This window comes from Suricata suricatta, chromosome 9 (genome assembly GCF_006229205.1).
Source record: "Suricata suricatta isolate VVHF042 chromosome 9, meerkat_22Aug2017_6uvM2_HiC, whole genome shotgun sequence".
In the NCBI taxonomy this organism is placed as follows: Eukaryota; Metazoa; Chordata; class Mammalia; order Carnivora; family Herpestidae; genus Suricata; species Suricata suricatta.
In genome coordinates this window covers 134,410,378-134,430,261 of record NC_043708.1, presented here as the reverse complement: position 1 = coordinate 134,430,261, position 19,884 = coordinate 134,410,378, and the positions used below count along the sequence as shown (strand labels likewise).

General features: G+C 56.1%; 1 long non-coding RNA gene across 3 annotated transcripts in view; it reads right to left on the bottom strand.

The window, feature by feature from the left end:
• Window positions 1-3,025: 3,025 nt before the first annotated feature.
• LOC115302891 overlaps window positions 3,026-19,884 on the bottom strand; it is a 33,939-nt gene continuing 17,080 nt past the window's right edge. For all 3 annotated transcript variants that reach the window (XR_003913698.1, XR_003913699.1, XR_003913697.1), the window contains 2 exons: window positions 11,748-11,811; window positions 3,026-4,948 (listed from right to left, as the gene is read on the bottom strand). This is a non-coding gene — a long non-coding RNA (uncharacterized LOC115302891). The remainder of the gene's footprint in view (window positions 4,949-11,747; window positions 11,812-19,884) is intronic.

The window sequence follows — 19,884 nt, the reverse complement described above, 5'->3', positions numbered from 1 at the left end:
CGCCCGGCCGCCGCGGGGGCCGGAGTGAGAGAAGTTCACTGGCGTCGTGGGGCGGGGCCGGTGGCGCAGGAGACCCTCGAGGAGGCAGTGTGGGCAGTGGTTAAGCGCCTGGCACCCGGACGGGCGGGCCTGTGCTGCCACCCTGGCTACACCGACCCCCGCACCCACGAGGTGCGCCATGGGCCACTTTGGTCGGCTTACTCGACCTCACTCTCTCGGATGGTTCAATCGAAAGTTAGACGGTGCTCAATTAAGCGTATGTACGTCTGAGGCTTAAACCATGATTCGGGACATGAGCAAGCACTTGGAACAGTACCTGGCCCAAGAGAGTGGTGATTATTATCTGGGGTCCAAGGGCCTTGTGACAATGAATGCTGTGATTTTGCACATACATGGAATCACTTGTCGGGGCTTTCAGGAGACTTACAACCCCTTGCATCCCATTCTGGTCACAGGGATGAGATCCAGAGCCCCACGCCACTGCTTCTCACACCGTGTGTGGCTCAGCCCTCCGCACGGTGTGGCTTTGCATGTTTCTTAGACTCTGTTTCCTAGTCTGTAAAACGGGACTAAGGCTTGTGGAGTCAGGGCGAGGGATGAAATGAGAAACTCGGAGGGAGATTTAGGAGGGGCTTGAGAGCTGCCTCACAGTCCGGAGCCCCCAAAGCTCCGCTCCTGAGGACGTGCAGCTGATGGCCACCATCAGGGCTAGACAGGTGGGCCCTGGGCTGGCCAGCCGCCTTCATCCTCTCACCCAAAGGACCCCAGCCCGGGTCAGGGAGACAGACTTCCCAAGACCTTGCCCCACTCTTTCCACCCATGCTAGGCCCCCTCCACACCCCTCACGCCATATGTTTTCTTCGCTAGTGGCTAAGCCGCATTTTCCTCACCCAGGTTCTCCCAGAAAAACTGACCAGAGATATGGACATTATTCATTGTGGGCTGGGAAGATGAGTCTGAAGATTCAGGGGGCATAGTTCATGGGATAGAAAGAGCGCCCCTCTCTCTCTCTCTCTCTCTCTCTCTCTCTCTCTCTCTCTGAATTTGCCCTAGATTCCTCAGGACCATCCAGGGACCAACTGGCCTTGGAAGTCCCAGTGATTCAAGCTGACTGGGTGAGGTCTCTCCTCTCCCCACCTCTGCTTCTGTGGCTTCAGCTTCCCCGAGCCTCCCATCAGGCCAGCTTCTGGGACGCACTGGGGCAAGCCTGGGAGCGTCGTCATCTTCCTGCTAGGCCCCTTTGGGTCAAGGAAGAAGCTGGTTCTGCAGGGGTGTCGGGGAACCACAGCCAGGAGACTATGAGGTTGTCTAATTGACCCTCAGACCCCACCCACTCACATTGGTACCAGCTGGAGACCCTGGGCCTTCCCCCAGAACCCTGCCCCTGGCTCTCCAGTGATCACTTAAGCTTGTGTTGACCAACTGAGCTGCATCTTTGTCTCCAGGCCACCACCTCCAGGAAGCCCACCTGGACAATCCTACTGTCCCTGGACAGCTCTGGAGGAGAGACTATACTACTGGACAAGACAAAGGCCCCAGAAGGCCAGGGCTGGGCACACTGTGGGAGATAGATGGCATCGGGTGAAACTGGGGAGGACCTCAGGCAAAGGACCATCTGCGGTGACCTTGCAGAAGAGGGGCTAATGTCTCTATGTGTGAGGGTTGGTAGAGAGGCACTGCAGCTTTAGGACGCTCCTTTACGTGGCCCAGCCAAACAGGATTGCTTCAGGGTTAGGAGTACAGGTGTTAGAGTCAAAGAGACTTGGTTCTGGGGCACCTGGGTGGCTCAGTTGGTTGAGCATGATTCTTGGTTTTGGCTCAGGTTGTGATCTCACAGTTCATGGGTTCAGGCCCTGTGTCGAGCTCTATGCCGGAAGTGTGGAGCCTTATTGGGATTCTCTCTCGCCCTCTCTCTAACCCTCCCCTGCTCATGAGCATTCTCTTAAAAAATAATAAACTCTAAGAGAGAGAGAGAGAGACCTGATTTGGACCTCAGTTCTGGTACTGCGCATGTGTGGCTTGGGACCTATAACTTAACTTTTCTGTGTCTCGTTGTCCTGATCCCTAAAACAAATGTCCCAGCAATACTTGCAGCCCATGACATCATGAGGAGTGATGACAGCCCTCCTCGCGTGGTCATCGCTTATTTATCTTAAGAAGGCTCTACAACCAGTGTGGGGCTTGAACTCACAACCCTGAGATCAAGAGTTGGACGCTCTACCTACTGAGCCATGCAAGTGCCTAAACATGGGTTTATTCATGCTTCTTTCCTCCTCTCTCCGCTGGCCCCACGGCTGATCTGGAGTGACTGACCATTGCTATCGCCCAGGCCCCAGAGATCCCCGTGGGATTTTCCATCGGGCTCAATGGTGCCTCTGTCTTCTGCCCCTCTCAGGCCCTGGCAGGTGGGCAGGGGGTGGGGGTGGCGGCCCCCTGGACAGCTCCTGCAGCAGCTGGACCGAGCTTGCAGGGGGCATAGCCCACCCTGGGCATTGCTGTAGCTACGCCACCTGTTACCTCCTGAGACACTTGCTGGTCCATTTACTTTTTTGCAGGGGTGTGGCAGGGGGAGACAGGGGCAAAGCAGGCGGAGGAAGCAATTGGCATTGGGCACCAACATTCAGCATGGTGGGGTCTCTCTCAGGAAACATGGGAGCTTTCACAGCTCTCCCCATTCCCCATCAGCCAAGCCCCCCCCAACCCCCACAGCCCCCCAGCATAGGAACACCTTTACTGGGCAGCAGTGGTGGCAGTGGATGGGGGGCACCTCCTCCCCGACCCTGGGCCCCAACCCAGCCAGAGATTAGTCTGGTTCGGGTGTGTGGGGAGGTGGCTAGGCTGGGGCTTCCAAGGTAGAGGGCTCCTGAAGGTGGAGGAGGGTCAAGGTCTACTCCCCATGAAATAGGGTACCCCACCCCACCCCCTCCCTGCTGAGGGGAGCTGGGACCAACCAATCACCGATCACCTTCTCTTCCGCACAATGAAACTGCAATAATGATACCCATCTGAGCAAGACCCAGAGATATTAAGCCCTGCACTTAGTAGGTGTTTAATTAACAGTAGCAGCCATGACGATGATGTGTGATCATCAGCCCTGCCAATGGCACAGTTTCCGGGACGTTTTTTCCTGCGACATCACCAGCGTCCTCTTAGAGTTCTACCCTAATGTTGGTCAGCAGAAGTTAATCCTATTATATGAAACGGCCTCTTTAAAAGTTTCAATACAAATATTCCACGAGCATGGAAAAGAAACATAACAGTACCGAAGGGGGCATCCGTCCATCCCCACTCCCCAGACTTCCAATATACATTTCCAGAAACCCTTCATATAGAAGCATACTTAAGACTGACTTTTCAATATACACAAATAGGATCGTGCTCTATTACCTGTTGTGCAGTTTATTCTCCTCATGCAACACATACACTGGCCAACCTCCCAGATCAGCTTATATACGGGGCTCTGCTGCAGTGATTTTTCCGGCTGTCTAATATTCCTCAGTATGACCGGACCACAGGTCCATTTCCCTTGTCTTACATTCTTAAAGAGACATGCTCTGACGAACAGCCTTGTACAGACTTCTTGGGGAATTTTTGCATGTATAACCATAGGGTGAATTCCTAGCAGTGCAATTTGTTTTCAGCTAAGTATATATGTCTTTTACATTGTGATAATGCCACATTTCAGAAAATACTGTATAATTTACATTTTCCAGCCAACAGTGTTTGAGAGCGTCTCAAAATAGACACACGGATGGTAGAGAAAAGCCCCCAAATAGCCAGCTGTATGCGATCCGGGAGCCCGCCCAGAAGGGGCCTGTTGTCCCAACGGCAGTGCCCAGTGGCTTCCTCTGTCTGGGCTTGTGCATTGCTGGTGGCCCAGGGGGACCCTGAGTCACAGGGGAGTGGGGGCCACAAGGGTGCTGGGAGCAGAGGGCGGGCCAGCATGGCTGGAGTCCCGCCTGAATGGTTTCCTGTGGCCATTGTCTCTGCCCTGCCTGGTCTCCTTGGGGGGAGTGTATTTAGGGGCCTGTGGAGAGGAGGTTGGGTAGGAGGAAGAGAAGGGTGCAGTCCTCCAAAGGCACCCAGGAATGTGTCACAGGAGGGAGAGAGAGAGGAAGGGGGGGAATCCCATCCCTGGGAGAGACTGGACGTCAAGAACCCCTGACTAATGAATAGTGAGTGTGCCCTTGAACCTCACTGGGCTTCGCCATTCTCAGGCACAGAACAAGAGCCGAGACACGTCTGAGCCCAGCTGCACAGGGGACGGCGGCGGTTCATCTCAGACACTTTGACAGGCCGGGCCTTTTCCCTGCATAGCTCAGATCCGCCTCCCCGCGCCCCTGGCAACGGCGCAGCGCGCAGCCGGCACCGCGCCACCGGCTCCCAGGCCCAGGCCCGGCCTGCTGTGAGCGGGAGGAGGGCGCAAGAGGAGCACCGAGGGGAGGACAGCTGGAGAGAGGGAGCTGTTAACTCCTCCAAGTCTGGAGCCCCATACTTTGGCCACCTCGCAGACCACTGCCCTCGGTCCTCTGGGGCGGACATATGGACGGCAAAGGGCTTCTGTTTGCCGGAGGCCTGGTCCGAGTGCCTCAGCCCGGGAGCAGGCACGGGGTGTGACAAGAGCAGAAATGGCGGCCCACAGGCCAAAGGCAGAGGCCCCTCCCTGCAGGATGGATGGTCAGGGCATGTGTCCCCAGGTCCTTTGCCAAGTCCTCGGTGGGCACGGATGGGAGGGGAGCTTGCCCCTCTGCCCAGGGCCGCTGCCTCCATGCGCCAGGGCAGTGGCTCCTGCAAAATCCCGTTCTGCGTGATCGGATGATCCCCAGTGTCCGGGAGTGGCGTGGCTCCGGATTCTGATCCTGTGACCTTGGCGGGACCCGCGGTTTTCCTGTCTCCGCTTTTCAGAGCCGCTGAAAGGAGGCTGTCCCATCACACTTCACAGGACAATCTAAAGGGAAGAGAAATAATACGTGAGAAGGAGCTCTGCACTCTGGGGAGGAAGGTGTCCTATAAATCTCATTCAGGTATTATTAGGGCTGAAAGTAGGTATTTCTGCTCCCCGGGGCTGGGGGGAGGGGTTCACTCAAGGTTGTGTCAGAACCTCCCCAGCGCAGGCGGCCTGAAACTCAAAGGCAAGAGGTCAGGAAAGACAATGGTTTATGTCTGTGGCTCCTGGAAACTCTGGGTTCGGCAGGCACTGGGAGGTGAGAGAGAAACCGTATAATTTCAAGGTGTTTTACCTGTATTATTCGACGCTTCACTGCAATGTAATGAGAAAGGGTGTGGCTATTCCCATTTTGGAAATAAGGAAACAGGCTCAGAGAGGTTGGTGGTTGGCCCAAGGTCACACTGGCCATACAAGGCCCTGAGTCCATGTTCACCTGACTCCACGGCCCACGCCAATGCCCACACCGTGACAGAGCCACCTGGCCAGGGGCGCTGGGGAGAGGGGCCAGCCACAGAGAAGTGGTGTCCTCCCCACGGACTGTTGTTGGGCGTTTTAGCTTCTAAGCCTGAAGGCCCTGCCCTGGCCCAGGCAAGTAGGATGGGCTGAGCCTCCAGAACACTGCAAAGCCTGGCAAACATCAGCCAGAGAAAAGCGAAACAAGAGGAGGCTTCAGGTAAGAGGCCAGGAGCAGACTCAGCAGAGAAGTGTGCTCTCCAACCCGAGTCTTGCTCCAGGGCAGGTCACCTCCCAGCTCCATCACTTGCCAGCAGTGAGCTGGGTGTTCATTTTTGTAGTCTGTGTGTGAAGGGGCTGCCCTGCATCCCAGGGCAACTTGAAAGGAACCAGGCGGGTTGGGTTTCCTGGGAGCCAAGGGGCTGGGGGGGGGGACTGGTGGCGGAGGAGAAAAAGTAGGAAGCACTTTCCAATTATAAAACGTCACAGCTGAGAGGGCCCTCAGGCGCCATCCTGTCCAAAGCTCCTTTTCCAGCTCCAGAAAGGGAGCGGGTTCACCCAAGACTATTCCGCAGGAAGACAGACTGCAGTCCACATCTCTGACTTCCAGCTAGGTGGGGCCGTCTCTTCCCATGCCCTTGTCACTCCACCAGGCCACTGGGCCCTTTAAGGCAGGGACTTGACCCAATGAGGCAAAAAGAAGGACCAGGTAAGAGGAGCTCCTGCTGGCAAAGGGGTGGCTCTGGGGAGCCTTGGGCCAGAAGCCTTCCTGAATGAGAGCACAGCCTCACTCAGTGGTGCTCATGCTGCCGCCACCGCCCCACTCCCGAGGCCAGACGGCAGCCTCCGTGATCCTCTCCTGCTGATGGCAAAGCAGCTGTGAGGCAATGGGTCTGATGCGTCTGGGAGGAACAGACAGGGAGGAGGGCGGCGCTAAGGGGGGGCAGGCAGGGCAGGGGCTACCAGAAGCTTGTCCCCAGAGCCTGGTGGCAGAGCTATGGCCAGGGCAGGGCCTAAAACTGGGAAGGACCTCAGCTCACTGCCCTTTCCTTGCTGCCAGGTCCTCTGCCAGGCGCGGCCACGGCGCCCCATGCCAGGCAGACCTGACCTGCCCTCATGCAAAGGAGATCCAGGGATCCCCACATCCCACCACCTTGTCAGCAGCTGCCTTCGAGGGGCGTCTGTGTGCTTGCTGACGAACAGACATGTGACACATAGAAAGACCCAGAGACAAATGAACTTATTCCAGCCCAGCTGTGCCCTCCTCCCTAGGCTGAGGATTCGGGCCAGCTGCCATTCCTACTGGCCGGTGCCCGCGGTTAAATATTCTGTATATCAGCATTGTCCTCCTCTTTCATACCTGCCCCGCACCCAGGAGAAAGGGAGATGGAAAATGAACCGTATTTAGTGTTCCCTGAGTACTTAACACTCCTCACTGCAACTCCATAAGTAGGGATTATTACTCCCATTTTGCAGATGAGAGTTTAGAGGGGACAGCTGCACGGTGACGTGACGGCGGAAGCAGAGCCTCTGCCTGCAGCACCTCTTCCTCTGTCCCTCCTCTCCGGCTCAGTCCCCGGCCAGGGCCACCTGTCCTGGTGCTCCAGAAGCCCCCGGCCCACGTGGACCTGTGCTCAGCATCTCTGCCTCCATTTCCCATCTCCCCAGGGCTCTCTTAGGGCTGCTCATTGTAAGCTGGTGAGCAAGGGAGGCATACCGCCTGGCGTATTTGATTAGTTCTAGAACAAATGCGTATCTTTGGACCCCCCCACTACAGGCTGCCGGTGGGGGGGCGGGGAGGAATTCCTACCACTTACGGGGATGTCTTGTTCTAACTGGAAAAGGGAGCCAGAGGAGTTGGAGGTTGGGGTAAGGGTGGGGACAGCTACCAAACAATAAAACCTTAGCCACGCAGAAAAGGCTGGAGAGCCTTAGTCTTGGGAATTTTCCTCCTGAGGAACAAAGAACAAGGGGACGCCGGCCGCATGCCGGGCCTGGGCCCCGACACTCCACTGGGCACCCCCTCATGCTGGGTCCAGCCTCAGGACGGGGAGGGAGCCGCGCTTGGAATGTGATTCCCTGGCTTTGCGTGACGCTCAGTTAGCAGAGTGAGACTCCCAAGATCCCCTGTCACCTCCTAAAGCCGCTGCCAGCCCGCCCCCCAGCACCGCGCTGATCACCAGATTAAGGAGCTCAGGGCTACAGCTGAGGCAGCTAAAACCGGGAGGGCGGCGTGGGGAGGGGCAGGGAGGGCAGCGGGCAGCCTCCCAAGGCCCTGCCTCCCCTGTCTGTCTCCCCCACCCCTACAGTGGGCCCTATTCTCTGTTCCTGCCACGAGCTCTAATCTCTGTGCTCCTCGCTGAGCTTCGAAGTCCTCCCCCTACTGACACCCAGCTGGAGCGCGGGACAGCCCAGGAGACCTGGGGGGCGCAGTGGCAGCCAGTGTGTAGGAGTGCGTGTGCTGGGCGGTGGGGACCGGCTGGCTGACCACAGCCACATGTGAGGGAAGGAAGGAAGGAAGGAAGGTGAGCGCTAGGCCTGCCTCCCAGCGCCTCCCTGCCTGGACTGAGCGCCACCTAGCCACCTAAGGGTAATCCCAGAGGAGCCCTGTGGGTCCCTGGTTGGCGGGGGAGGGGCTGCCGGACTCCAGGGCCAGGTGCCTCCCATTCACCCAAGGAGGGAGCAGGAGGAAGTGCCAGGGGCAGGGGAGGCTGGCAAAGGCCAGGGGAAGGAATTTGGACATTCAAGGCTTTTCCCTAAGACTCCAGCATTTCCTGAATCAAAGTCATCCCCAGTCATTTAAATCACAAACACAGGCAAAGAAGGTCCCTTCTGTAGGCACGGTGTCACCGGGTCTGGAACAGGTGAGATGGGACAGGACCCCAGATACAGAACTGGAGGCTTCTGCACAGGGCTTTCTGGACTGTGGGTGGCCCAGGCTTGGGGTGCTTCTGACCCAAAGGCAGTGGCGTGAGGGCAGGGCCAGCGGGGCTGGGTGAGGTAAAGGCCAGATCGCCTGGTCACTGGACCCCGAGAGCCCGGCACTCGCACACAAAGGGCCAGGCCCCTGCCCCTCTCCACCTCTCAGCATTATTGTGAGGAGCTGTGGAGACCTGGAAACTCTTGATGGCCCAGTTCTGCAGGCTTCCCGCTCCTTCTCAGCCCTGTCCCCCATGCCAGGGCCTGCAGGGGGCGGCCGGGACCCACCCGGGGCCATGGCCAGCAGCTGCTCTCTCTTCAGCTTCTCCTTGGCAGTGAGGCTCCCTTCTGCTGGGTAGGGGCAGGAGGAGAAGGGCTCGGGCTGCTAATCAGGTGGGGGGGGGGGTGTCTGTGAGGGCCTGGGAACAGATACTCTGCCAGCTCCCGATTCCCTACCCGCTCCCCAAACCCAGGCCCACACTCCAGCATCAACAGGAACCAAATCCTTCCCGCTGCAGCCTCCATCACCCCTGGCCAGAATTCACCGGTCCCATCCCTGTGCTTAGGCTAAATCAGCACAGCTCTGAAATGCTCGCCGTCACGGACTTTCTGAGCTTCAAGGGACCAAGAGATTCCTGAAATACAACTCCCTGATTTTGCCAGTGAGAACACGAAGACTGAGGGTGTCAGGGACAACTGGCTTGCCCAGGGTCGTCTGGCAAGCCCGTGGCAAGCACCTACCTCATGCCTGTCTTCCAGACCCCTTTCCTGTTCAGGGCCTGAAAGCGGGCTTCTCCCTCATCTCCCAAATAAGATCCTGGCCCAAGTGCGGGCGGCGGGGGTCTGGGGCCAAGGGAGGCCATAATGCGATAAGCAGACTGGCCATCTGGCTTGGGGACGGAGGAGAGCCCAGACTGGCCGCTTCTGCTGCCCGTCCCGGGGGGCCCTGTGTCACAAGAGACAGACTGCCAGATGGACAGGCACTGGCCTGGGTCTGGGTGGGAGCCAGTGAGTTCCCTGTAGTCAGAGCTAACCAACTTCCAGACGTGGTGGGTTAAGAACGGAGGGGGCACAGGGTGCAGAGCCGGGGCCCCCCAAAGGGCAGAGAGACAGAAAAGCAGGACGAGGCCGCCGAAATTCCCACCCAGGCTTGGAGCTGGGCTCTCCAGGTAGGCCCAGCCCAGCTCAGCTCCTCGGCCACAAACAGGTCCCCCTCCCGGGGAAAGGCAAACACGGCTCCCCTGGCACCTTCTCAGACATGCATGCAAAACTAATTAACATGGGGAGACATGCGAGCAGCCGGCCAGCTCCACACCCTCGAGTCCACGCAAACAAGGCGAGCCCTTGTCCGGGGGACGTGCACAAAGCTTTGTTGCTAATTTAGGCATCTGTCTCTGTCTGGCCTGGTCCTCCTGCCTGTGCTGGGGTTTTTCCCAGCCCCTCGGACAATGCTGGGAACGGGCCCGCCGATCCCTTATTCAAATCACACCCAGGACAATGAGCTCATTGTGCAAGCCACAGAAAAGGGGATGCTGGGCTGGGTGGGTGCGGGGTGTAACGGGGCATCGGGAGTGGAGAAGGGTGGGGGGGGGTGAGGAAAATGGGAACCCAGGAAAGTGTTTACTAACACAGCCCCTGCAGCTGCTTGGGCCCCTCTCCCCTCCCCTGCCTGGCCGGCAGCTGGGGAGAAACCCCAGGACTCAGAGGTGGAGGCCCCAGAGTGGATGGGGGGCCGTGCATCCACCAGGCCAGTAGTCAGCAAAGTCTGCTGGCTCAAACCTCCACCTTCAACAGTCTGTAGCCACCCCTGCATGTTCATGGCCAGACACGTTTTTAAATAGATTGGTTCGGGGCGGCCAGGGGTGGGGGGGAGGGAGTTCTTTTTATTTCTTACTGCAGACAGAGCAGTGTGAACGCACAGCTCCTCGCTGCAGAGGAGGAGACGGGGCTGGGGGGTGGGGGAGAGGTGCTGGCGGCCGTGCGGGGTGGGACCTGCTGTCTCGGCCATTGTCTTCAGACGTTTCGTCTTCTCCTCCTTCCCAGCTAATAAATTAGAGGAGACCCTGAGCTGCGAAGGGACAGACTCCCCACGGACGGATGGCGGGCCGGGCGGGCGGGAAGGCCAGTCTGTGAGCTCACGGCAGATGGGGCCCACCGGCCTCCAGGCTGCTCACACCACACCTGGTCAGACACTCCCATGCAGCCCCACACAATGAGCACAGTTGAGAAAACCACGCACACGCACACACGTGTGACATTGACGTGTGTGTGTGTGTGTGTGTATACACACATCTAGAGACATCTCCTGAGATCCCTGAGGGGGGCAGATCTGGGGCTTGGAAATGCCTTCCCTCCTACCAACAACCCCCAGCTCCTTGTCGCAGTGAGCAGCCCAGACAGGCCGATGTAAACAGACACACACAGCCTGACACTGACACGCAGACACAAAAAGAAACACACACACCCAGAGGCAGCCCCAGACACACACATTGACAATAGTGTAATGAATGCAGGACGGGAGGGCATTCAGTCAACAGCCCACAGCGCTGCCCGCCCTGCACCGGGGTGGCTGCAAGGTTACAGAGAGGCTGCGAGCCAGCTCCTGGCGACCTCCTCCTCTACTCGTCTCCTGGGACCATGGACTACAGGGGAGGTGAGGTGCCAACACCATCCCAGGCATCCAGATGGAAGCAGAGGCCTCATGAGTCAGAAAAGTTGGGACCTGGTCTCAGCTTTTAAGCCAGGGCTGTCTGGACTGCCCTGAGGGATTTTTTTCTTTAATATGAAAGACAGGTGTGCAGAGTCATAGTAACTATCCTGCATGTTAAGATGGCGTGGCTTATGTCAGGGCAGAGTAGAACCTTGCGGGCATTGTTTTTGCATGCAGTAGAACCCAAAGGTTGGCGGAGTCTCCTCTTTTCAGTTGAAATAATTTTGAGCAGGGTATATAGGATGTAGAGGAACACGAATGAATGGCTGACATCTCAGAGACCCTGTAAAAAGTGTTTCTAAGGATACAGGCGAAGGGGTGGCCCCCTCTGCACTGGCCCGGAGGAGTGGAAATGCATGAGGCTGAACCATAAGAAATCACCGATATATGGCTGTTTTCCATCGATAAAGAAGAAATTTCATATAGGTCAACCTAAATAGGCAGCTGGTTCCAAGAACCATCAGGGATATTTTCCTTTTTATTTCCTCCCCAAACTGGGTTCTTCTATTCCTGAATTAGGAAAAAAAACCCAACAACAACAAAACCCGAGATGACCCAAGACCCAGATCAACCTCGGATCGCCTGTCTACAGCCACCTAACTCCGGCGCGCAGAGTCTGGAGCAGCATCTGGAACGAACTGTGGATGCGCACGCGCTCGCACACACGCATGCGCCTACACACGCACAGCCCACGGCCTGCATCAGACCAGCACACACCTTTGGACGCTTCTGCCAGGGCTCCTGCTTCTCTGTTCCTGGTCTTCGGATTCTGGAACGTGTCCTGGAGGGGACAGAAGGAACATGAGAGGACACAATGGGAAACGGGACAAGCGTACTCTTGGCTTCTCCGGCGGGGTGTCAGGGGGTGCCCGACTAGGCGCGCACTCTGTCCTGCAGGAAACGTCCGCCTCAAAGCCTCATCACCGAAGCACTGCTGTGTAAATGTAAACCCAAGCCCAGTCTCTGTGCATGTGACATTCATTCAGAGGGCTCTGAAAAAGCTGCACAGGGTAGCTAGAAGGGTGCGGAGGCCACCCCGGCATAGGGAAGGCCCGCTCCTTGCCAGCATCTGGATATCCATCTGTCCAGTCGCTCACTGCATCTTCCTGGGAAATCACTCTCCGGAACGTCTCTGAGTTCCCCGGGGAGGAGAGGTGGAGGGTTTCGGAAGCAGAGTCCAGAACTGTTCTGTATCTCACTACCTGTTTCTTGCCCACGGAGGAAAGCCTGCCTCACATTCGCCCGCCCTAGTCCATCGGTAGCAGGTGGCTGGTGCCTACAGAAGGCGAGGGGAAGATAACTTCCACGCAGAGCCTTCTAGTGGCCAAGGACCTGGGGCTCCATTCAAAGACCCGGAGCCACCCTCCATGCAGATGGAGGTGGCATGGTCCCTCCTACATCTCTGACGAGTACTTTAACCAAAAATACCATGTAAGTTCTAGAGTTTTCTCTCTTTAAACACACACACACACACACACACACACACACACTGACTTTAACAAGAAAACCACCAAAGTAACAGCAATCATAAAATAAAACCTGTTTGGCCTTCCCGCTCCTAGGGACAAAGTGACAGAATGACAGAGCCTGCAGTCTGGCTGTGAGGGCTAGTGGATCCATTTGCAGGGCGGGCCCCAGCCTGGGGGCTACATGGAGGGCTCTTCCAAACTCCAGATGTGTTGTGAGGAGGCAGCGGGTGCCCACTGCTGCTATAGGCAGGCTCGCCCACCAGTCACTGTGCTCAGGATCCCGTCCGAGCAGGACCAGGAGAGGATTCTGGCTTGGATGCCCCACCCACTATCTGGTTTCTTCCAAGGAGGAGAAACCTTTCGTAGGTACACTCACCCAGATGTAATTTATTACTTGGTTGCAGTTAAGATGTTCCTTACCAACCTCACGCACAAATCTCAGTAGGTTACTGCTATGCCGATTCCTAAGATCAAAGCTATTCCTCAAATAAAGAAAAAGGCAATTGAGATATCACAGTTCCGTAAAGAACCAATGGAATCTGGAAAAGGAAAGTTCTAGCCTGGGCTACATGGCAACTCAAGGTCACCCCAGGCAAAGCATGAAACGGCCTCTGACCCTGCCCTCTGAGGCCCCTGGCGCTGGGAAGCCAGGAAGCTGAGAACTGGTGAGAACGGTCCCCACCCCCACCCCCCCAGCACCGCCTTCCCATCCTGGATGGTCAGATAAAATTCCGTATCACACAAGTTTAACATGCTGAGCAAGGGACTGGGGTTTGCTTCTCTGTATCCCCAAGGCACTGCCCAGAGCCTGGCACATAGCGCACCATCAACAAATGTTGAACGGATAAGTGAATGCAATAGAAAAAATACAGCCTGGCACGGGAAAACTGTCAATTCCTGAGCTCCGTGCTTCCCTTGCAGACTGAGGTATGGCTCCATGGCCTAGTCCAGAGGGGCCGAAATCCCGGCCAGGAGCCATCAGAGGCGAGCGGCCAGGGTGGGTCCCTGCTCGGCCTCAGCCTCCCACACGGATCTCGCACGTGGTGACCAGACCAGCTCCCTTAGCCGCCCTCCACCCGATACTCTCAGCCTCCACCATCTGACCTGCTTCTGTACTCAGGTTTCTGGCCCGGTCCTGCACGAGTCTACCCTGCTGCTCCATCCCCAAACTTCTGTCGGGGAGTCCCTCCCCCGCTCAGCCCGGGAGACCTGTCTGGGTACAGTGAGCCTTCTCCGATGACACCACTCCAAACGCATTCCTCCTCTCTTAACTCCCACAGTCTGAGTCAAGCCATCGCCTCTTGACTGTGTGCCTTCTTAGGCTGGTTTCTGCTTGGAAGGGTCAGGGAGCAGGTGTGGGGTGCTCCTGGGCTTCTCTCTGTCCTGGAGCTTGGAGCTTCTATATGGTCAGTAAACACCATGACTTAACTCCAGCGGCTGATGGAGAGCTGAGCCCCATCTGTCGCTGGTGGCTTTCCCTGCGCCTCCATACGTTACTGATGTGCAGCCCGCCAGGGAGATGGTCACCTACGGCACAGCCGTGCTGGCTCAGGCACGCCCAGCCCACCTCCACCCCCAACACACACACACCCATTCCCCAACAGCCCCAGAAGGAGGGTGCAAACTGACATTCCTGAGTGCCGCGAGCTCAGTATTAATCCCCGATTTTATCGATGAGAACACTGGCTCAGAGAGAGGTGAGCTAATGTGCCCGAAAAGGTCTGAACTAGATCAGACAGACCCATGACACCCACTGGGCCGCACGCACTGCTTCATATCACCACGATCTCGAAGCCTGCAATCTGATGGTGAAAGAGAGAGAAAACGGACTGGAAACAACTAAAAAGGGGATGAAGGAGGCTGCAGGCTCCATGTGGAAGGGGTGGCTGTACACGTGAGCCTCTCCTCTCTTTATTACCGGCCTCCCAGCACTCCCCAAGGAAGTGACACGCCCACGGGAGCACCCACCACCTCTCCTATCCTGAGCCACCGAACTCCGGGGATGGGAAGAAGGTCCCGCATTCTCTGCTTAAGCACCAGACAAGACTGGACAGGGAACATGATCCCTCTCCCTCCTCCAGAAGACTCAGTGCTATCTCAGGGGGAGGTAACGTTCTAGAAAGCAGAGGCCCAACCTCGCCCTGGGCAGGTATAATCCCTTGGCACCATGGGCAGACTCGTAGACCTTGGGCAACCCCTGAGGCACAGCCAGGCTATAGTCCACACTGACAATCAGGAGAAAGCCAGGGTTGGGTGGGACACTTCTCACCCCTCCAAGTGCCTCGCCAGCCCCCAGCACTGAGCCTTCCTACACAGGCTCTCCGGGCGCACTGCCAGCGCAAAGAAGGAGGTGCTCCAGAGCGACCCTGTAGTAACCCAGAGGTGCTCATGCTGCTCCCCGAAGCCCAGGCAGACTCCTTGGGAGATGAGGGCGCCCAGGGGACTCAGACCACCACCCAGCCAAGGGCTGTAGCTTGGGAACCATTCCCCATGCAATTGTCCCATGCCATCTGGCTTAGAAAAGAAGGGTACACTCTAGGTTACATTTACCATTCTTGCTGCTCCCCAAAGAGACAGGCCTTAAAGAGGATCAAGCGTGCGGAACACTAGCACAGGACTTGGCACTGCATAAGTGCTCAATAAATGGCGCCTGTCACCATTATCATGACTCATTACGATTTCCTGGCTGCCCACTCCTCACCTCCCAGGCTCCTGTGAGGAGCTGTCTTTTCATAAACTCGAGGCTTACTGAGGCCGGGAGACCGTTAACGGAGTCCACGGTTTCCAGGGCAGGAAACTGGAGTTTCTGACAGGGCAAGGGGGCTGGAAGCAAGGCTGGCCAGGAATCCTCTGAGGCGAGAAGGCCCCTTTGCCCTCTGACAGCAGGACGAGCCCAGCACCTCCCCAGAAAATCTCTCTGCAGACTCAAGGCTTGGCAGGGAGCCAGGGCAGGAGGCCTACCGAAGAGGAAGACACTGGCTCTGAGCCAAGGCGCATCCCAGAAGTTTGGGCTCACACCCAGCAGCATGGCCGAGGGGAGGAGGGACCTGGGGGGCAGGGGGAGGGCAACGAGGAGCCCTCAGGCCAAAGGAAGCCTGCCTAAAGGGGGTCTGGTGTGAACTGGGGACACGCAGCTACCTTCCCATGTGCTGTGGTTTCCACACATCTGAGACACTATGAAATCACTACAAGCACAGGGATGGGGGGTGGGGAGGTGCTCTGTCCCAGGACACTACTCCTGTCACCTACATCTATGCCTGGTTCTCTTCCCGCCTGTAGGTTCACAGACTTCTGTCTCCAAGGGCTGTGGGGTAACCCCTCTTAAGGGGCCGTACTAGGTACCTCTAAAGGCCCCATAGGATCCGCGCCTCTCCTGGGGCCCCCAGCCTGGCATTTCCATGGCCTTCTACACAGAGAGCTCTCTTTGGCCAGGGATAGACCAAGATTCGCCACTGAACTTCAGGCCTGGGAGAGATCTCACTTCTCCAGTCTAGACCAATAAAATATGAGCTGTATGTATCATTTTAAATTTCCTAGAGGCCCCATTAAAAAGTGAGAAGAAACAGATCAAACTAATCTTAATAATCCGTTTTGTTTAACCCGGTACCAACATTTTGGCTGGCTGTGCTGGCCACATATCATGAGATCAGCAGTGGCTGGCAGCGGGTGGGGGGGGGGGCCCAACTCTGAACTCCAGCAACCTCTCCCACTTTCAGAAGAGGAGGTGGCCCAAGTACCTCTAAGGAGCGGGGAGCAGGGTCGGAAGGGAAGCCCCAGACTCCATCCCTACCGCTGGGCCCATCAGCCTTTCCTCTCCACCTCGAGATTAATACTCACCCACGAGGCAGATGAGTTTACGATACATCAAATTCGGGGGGATGGGTGCAACACAGACCTGTTTGGAACAGGCAACCTGGAGGGGAGGAGAGATGGGTGTACTTGACATCACAAGCTCGGGAACAAAGACCAACGGAAAGGAATAGGAGGGAGGTTCAGCCTGACCTCTGCATCGGAGGCAGGTCTGGAGGAGGGTGTGCCGCCCCCAGTCCAGGGCCACCCGGCTCCTTCAAGCTGCAAATACCCACGCTCCGGCACTGGGTCTGGTGAATTTTCTACCGCGTCTCCCTGGAGGAACTACCCACAAAAGCTCCTCTCTGCTTTAGAAGGCAAGAACAAGTCGTGCATTTACCCAGTGCTTCTTACTCGGAGTCGCCATGCCAACACACAGTCATAATTACCGAGGAACGCGCCAATAGTGGCAGCATTGACAAAGACACTATATCAGGGCCTGTGAGCTAAGCAAGGTCAGGCTCCTCGCGCCCACCACCCCCCCCCCAGCTTCCTGCCCACTTCCTTTATTCCACTCTGATCCATCTCTTTCCCTTCATTCTTTCTCTCCCACCCAGATGGTCTCTTATTATATTTTCTCTGCAAAGAAAGGCACTACAGCTCAGTGTATAAAACACTTTTATAGCAATTAGGAGACAGGTTCTCCTTTGAGTCCCGATTTTAACTTGTGGGAAAAGTCACTTTAACATCCAGGCCTAGTTATATAGCTGTGAATGGGGAGAGTATTTCGGACAGAGCCTATTCAGCCAGTGGGTGTCTGTACTTAATTCACCTACTAAATTCAGAGGCTGCTGTGTATCTAGTGGACTTGAAGCTCTCCTTTATGAGCAGCATCAGAGGTACCAGAAACTCAGAGAAACAAAAGAAGGTTCAGATCAGAGAGGCATTTGGTTCTAATACCCTGAGAACAGCAGGGCCTGTATCTCCCTGCCCCCTCCCCCCAGGAAGGGTGCAAATCTCAGAAAAGGGGCCAGGAGCAGCTGAAGGGTGGGCTCTATCAGATTATAAAAAGATGAGCGAGATGGATGAGAACTATCAGGCTAAGTGACAAGCATCCCGAGGCCCCCAGTGGGACCAGAACATGCACCCATTTAAAATGAGAGGTCAAGAAAAGAAGGCAGACAGCCACCACCAGAGCCCCACACAAGAGCGCCCCAATTTCAGAACACCCAGTGCACCAACATCTGAACTTACAAAGGAGATAAATTGGAGGCCGATGATTAGCATCACAAAATGATTATTCCCTTTGTAAAAGGCTTCACTGCAGGACTGCTTTAAATAGTGCATTTAAACCATGATCTGATTTGCTAAATTCGATTTATACACATCTACTGCCTAAGCTGGCGTGCGGCTGTATTTACATGTCTTCCCTTGGCACGGAGGAGGGGAGAGGCCAGCCATTATTTGGGGCCTTTAATCCTTGTAGACAGTAGCTAATCTGGGGAGCTGAACCCTGTTTTTTTTCCACAGCTGGGGCTTTCGCTATAAACTGGCCTCAGCTCTCCACCCTGCTTTGCCTGGCCACAGTGGGCCCAGAGACGGTGGTCAGGATTCAGCCAGGGTTTGTCGGAGCCTTTCTGCCAATAGGGGTTCCCCACCAAGAAGGAGACCCCCTCTCCACACCCAAGGATGACAACTTTCTGGTACAAATTTCCAGAGAATCTGGTCTGTGGCAGGCTCACTAAATTTATTTAGCTCCTGTAAGTATCATGTCAGGGTCAAAGGCTGGCTACCCTTGTAAACGTAGTAACCTGTCTAAGTTCTGGGGACATGGTAAGCTACTTAAGCCACAGGAACCAAAACTGGGCTGGCCTAGAAAGGCTGGCTCTCCACCCCAAGACAAAAGAACAGGTCCACGTTCTCATGGTGACTGTGCTGGTGTAAAGGGGAAACCCTCCTAGTTACCCCAAAGGGACTTCCAGCTCCCACTGAAGGAGAGAAATGACTCCTTCCCACATACCCAACAATGGGACAGGGCGGTTAAGAGCCAGACCACTGCCAAAAGGGAAAGAACTCAAGTCACACCATTTGCTAAAAGAAAGAGGTCTAAGGAATTCATGGGCTCCAGAATGCAACATTCAAAAAACCAAGTCCCTTCAAAAAACTCAACTTAGAACCTCTCCCTTCACCACCACCCCGTCTCCAAGAACCACAGGCTCAGCCTTTTCAGAACCGCATATTCATTTATCAAATATTTACAGACATCCACAATGACAGCCCAGCCCAACACTGGGAACTGAGGGCAAAGAAAGGGGCCGACAGCATTCAAGGCTCAACAATTTATAGTGGGCGATGGAGGGACCACCAAACATAACTATTTCACTGTTGAGAAATCCACTCGAACCTGCTCATGTAAGAATGGGAAACTGGACTGGGAATTGATTGGACTGGACCCCAGTTCTTGCTCTTCCAGCGAACTTTATGACCTTGGGGAAAATCACTTAACCTGTCTGGGCCTGATTCCTCATCTGTGATATAGCAGTTGACCTCCATAAAAGCCAAGTTTTAAATTTTCTATAAAACTTGCAGAGAAAGAAATGTTCATCTCTCTAAAAACCCCGATGGGCTTTATTTTTTCTTTAAACAAGGTTATAAATCGTCCCATTTTCTTCTTTGTCTTGGCTGCCAGGAGGCTCGGAACAATATTGAATACAACATTTATTTTAGGCCAGGACTCTAAGTCAGGAGGTTGCGGGTGGGGATGGGGGGCAAAGGAGACAGGATATGACAGGAGAGCTCTCACATTCGAGGTAGGGCTGTGCGGAGATGGGGGCTGGACAGATGAGGTCACAACGTTGATGAATCCCTGTGTCTGTGTGTATGTATGCATATGCAGAGCCTGTGGTTAAGAACTCTGACGTTGGGCCAGACAGCCCTGATTCCACATCTGGCCTCTGCCACATCCTACAGCCACACTCACAAAGAGGGAATCACCACCCCCCTAGCTGTCAAGCGGAGGCCCTACTGCATGTGCGGTGCTTAGTGCCCGGCCAGGTACAAAGCAAAGGCTCAATATAAACAGAAACGAACAAAACTGGAGTTTCTTAGTCACTGTGCAAATGTCTATGCGTGGGACCTGCCTTTAGGGCAGCGGTAGATCAACTGGGGCAGTTCGGGGAAGGGGGGAAACTGCGCAATCATTCACCTAGTGGGAAGGTGGCCGCTGTAGGCCACTGCTCGGACCCTGGGACCCTGGGCCGCCGCCCGCCGGGGGGAGAGCTGAGCTCCAGGTGCTGCTCCTGGGCGCCGGCGGGGTGCACGCGAACAGAGCCTCCGGGGCCATCCTCGGGCCAAGCACCCCAGACGCGGAGGATCCTCCGCTTCCTGCACCCCCGACGTCCCCGAGCCCCAAACCAGAGCCAGTCCCCAGCGGGGCGGCCTGGGCCTGCTCGCCACTCGAGCCTCGCGGTGTCGGAGGGGGTAAAAGCTGCCGTCGGTCACGCGCCAGACACGCCTCGAAAATAACGAAGACACACGAGGCTCGCGCGGTTCGGGCCTTCGGGCCGGCGCCACCGCTCCGCCCCTACCCGGAGCGC